We start from the raw sequence: 2,713 nt of genomic DNA, 5'->3' as shown, positions 1-2,713 counted from the left end.
AGGCAGGCGTCATCGGCGGCGCTAAGCGTGAGCAAAATAGAGTTCCTATATATAGCTTCCGCAGCTATATAGAGGAACTCTACAGTGAAAAATCCCGTAGCGCCACATGCGGCTCCTCCCGCCGAAGCTCTTGGGTTTCGGCGCTGTCTCAACAGGGGACGCGTGTCGGAAGCCAGCCTTGTCACACGGAGTGCACTCTAGCTCGCTTTTTTGTGTAATGCAGGAAACCGTAACTTGGTATAATTTGCGCATGCGTCGAAACAGTGCGGTACGTCGAACGTTACGGCGATGCGCGCGCTCGCTCCTGCTACGCGCGTGACGCATGCGCAGCCTGATATCTGTGCGGGCTGAATTAAAGGGTCTTACTCGTCTGCGAGTGCGGTGACGGTATCGCTTAAACGCAAATTTCAATTATAGATTGCCGAAAATTGCGGCACACCTCTTCACCAGAAACTCTATCTTTTGCCGCAGGCCACATTGATGACGTCATCGCAGAACCTGAAAGCACTCCCACCATCCGAACTACCGGCCTTCCTGTGGTCTACGGCGCGCCGCCAGTCGAGCTTGCCACCAAGTCACCCTCCGAGCCCGCGGCCCCGCTCTGCGCCGAGCGGGAGAGCGGGTCCCCCGATGTCCGCCCTGGATGCGCCGCTCTGCCCTCTGTGGTCGGACGATCCCCCGCCCGCGTACCACGACGCTGTCCGCATGCCCAAGCCGGCACAGCCCGCGACAATTGTGCACCCCGGCACCGGAGTATTAATCGTCTACGAGGTTCTTCAATGGCTCAATTTTCATTTTATGTGGGGATCACGCGCAAAATGAGAGTTAATGACAGACGCTTCGATGAGGCCTTAACGCGAGGACACTCTCAGCCGCTAAATGCATGGAAAAAAAAGTATTTACTAGGCAAAATGATAAATAAGCGCGACCACTAGGTAATAAGCTACGAAAGCGTTGCTCGTGCATGCTTACCAATTTCCACAATGAAAAGAAGACATTCGCTTGGCAGTGGACATTCTAGGTAGTGGACTGTAAAGTCACTTGTCGTTTTCCCACGTAAGCGAGCTTTTCAGCAGCTGTCCTGGCAGAATGGCGTTTCAGGCGACCGTCGTTGCCTGGGACGCCTTTTTGTAGAGTCGTTTTTATCTCTGCTTAGCTGGGAGCAAAGAAACGGCCGCAGTGAAGTACAACTGAACGCCGTAAACTTCGCCTGCATCTAACCACAGGTTACTAAAGGCATCGTATAAGTAATCAAACGGTCGTTCTCCCGAACCCCGATGCAATGAAAGACACATCTTTCTATCACTATGTAGCCACGTTTCTCTTTTGTTTCAGTAGCTCAAGCAAATATTGACAAATTTTCGCCCTGTTCTCCTGAGTTGTCAATGGTAACCATGACAGCTCACTGAAATTTGGGCTTTGATATGATAACAAACGCCTTTCCGGGCTGAAAGCCGAATAAAGAAGTAACATTCAGCCTGCGTGGCGACGAAGGATGCCACACGAAGGAAATTGCTCCAAACCGTTCTGCACAAACGTGCGACTGACCAGCAGTAAAAATGGAAACAACAATTCCTATGCAATCGGTGGCTGACGGCGTTTCTTTTATGTTACAGCCAGAGCCTATCACTCATGGAGTGCCTGTCATGCCCCAGCCGACGTGGACCACTCGTCAAGCAATGCCAGTTTCCGGACAGCCACTGATACCGCAACTCTGATTCGAAGGAGCGCCGCCAGGCTGTCGCTGCTTTCAGGAACTAAGCGTAGTCCACGCCCAGCACTAACGTGCTGTACAGAAAGAGCTTCAATAAAACACGCTGTTGGGTGAGTTGCTTCGTGACTAGGGAAGAATACATGCACGAAGAGAAAACGGGCGTCGGTCTCCGCTGCCCAGACATGCCAAGTAAGGTCTTGGCAGCGGCATCCAAAGTTGTAAGGAGCCGCAATGATGATTAACAGCGTATTTTCGTGTCTGCAGTTAGATACCACTTGAGCGCGGGCCTCGCTGCGGTCGCCCTGCAGTTAACAAATCTGAGAAAATGCCTAGCGCTCATGTGTGCGTGCTTTGGGATGACTACCCAGCATCCCCTGCGCACTTTTGTCAATCCAAGCATACACACGTAGGGAGACTGGCCAAGACTGGCCAAAAAATGGCTCCGGCTTAGTTCAGCTAACCTTGGATATGCACAGAAAAAGTTTGCTTAGTCTGGTTGAGTCTCGGTTTCGCTTGGTTAACCTTTGATGTAGCTGTATTGCTGACCATGGCTCGAAGCCGGTCGGTCCCGTGTAACGCTCACAGAAGGAAGCCCGGTCTCGCTTTCTTTCTCGGCGAACGCGGCGTACCTCTTTCAGGGCGAACGCGGCGCAACATGAGTCGCATAGGCCGAGACGACCCAGCGGCGCATGCGTCGTAGGATGCGGGTTTCGTCAGCTGCCGATCAGCTGAGCGGCCGGCCCGTCGCGGCCGCTGCCGCGATTCAGCGTTTAAAGGTCCAACGAAACGAAAAATTCAACGAGACGAAAGGTCCAACAGTGGATATTCCGTCTCGATGGACCTTTCATCTCGTTGGACATTCAGGCTCGATTGGACCTTCCGTCTCGGTGGATCTGTTGTCTCATTAGACATTCAGGCTCTTACTATTAACGGAATGTCCGGAGCACTCTAAAGTTACCTTGAATGCCCTCTACCGCAATATTGTTATGTGGCGGCAGG

General features: G+C 52.5%; 1 long non-coding RNA gene across 1 annotated transcript; it reads left to right on the top strand.

Annotated features, from left to right (window-relative positions):
- The first annotated feature begins 509 nt into the window (after positions 1-509).
- On the top strand, positions 510-1,808 carry LOC144141989 (uncharacterized). Its single transcript, XR_013316787.1, has 2 exons — positions 510-771; positions 1,617-1,808. It is a non-coding gene; the product is annotated as an uncharacterized LOC144141989 (long non-coding RNA).
- Positions 1,809-2,713: the final 905 nt, after the last annotated feature.

This window comes from Haemaphysalis longicornis, unplaced genomic scaffold (assembly GCF_048455015.1).
Source record: "Haemaphysalis longicornis isolate Haplotype H1 unplaced genomic scaffold, Haemaphysalis longicornis Haplotype H1 scaffold_6, whole genome shotgun sequence".
In the NCBI taxonomy this organism is placed as follows: Eukaryota; Metazoa; Arthropoda; class Arachnida; order Ixodida; family Ixodidae; genus Haemaphysalis; species Haemaphysalis longicornis.
The sequence above is the reverse complement of the archived record's forward strand: the minus strand, read 5'-3'. Positions and strand labels throughout refer to the sequence as shown.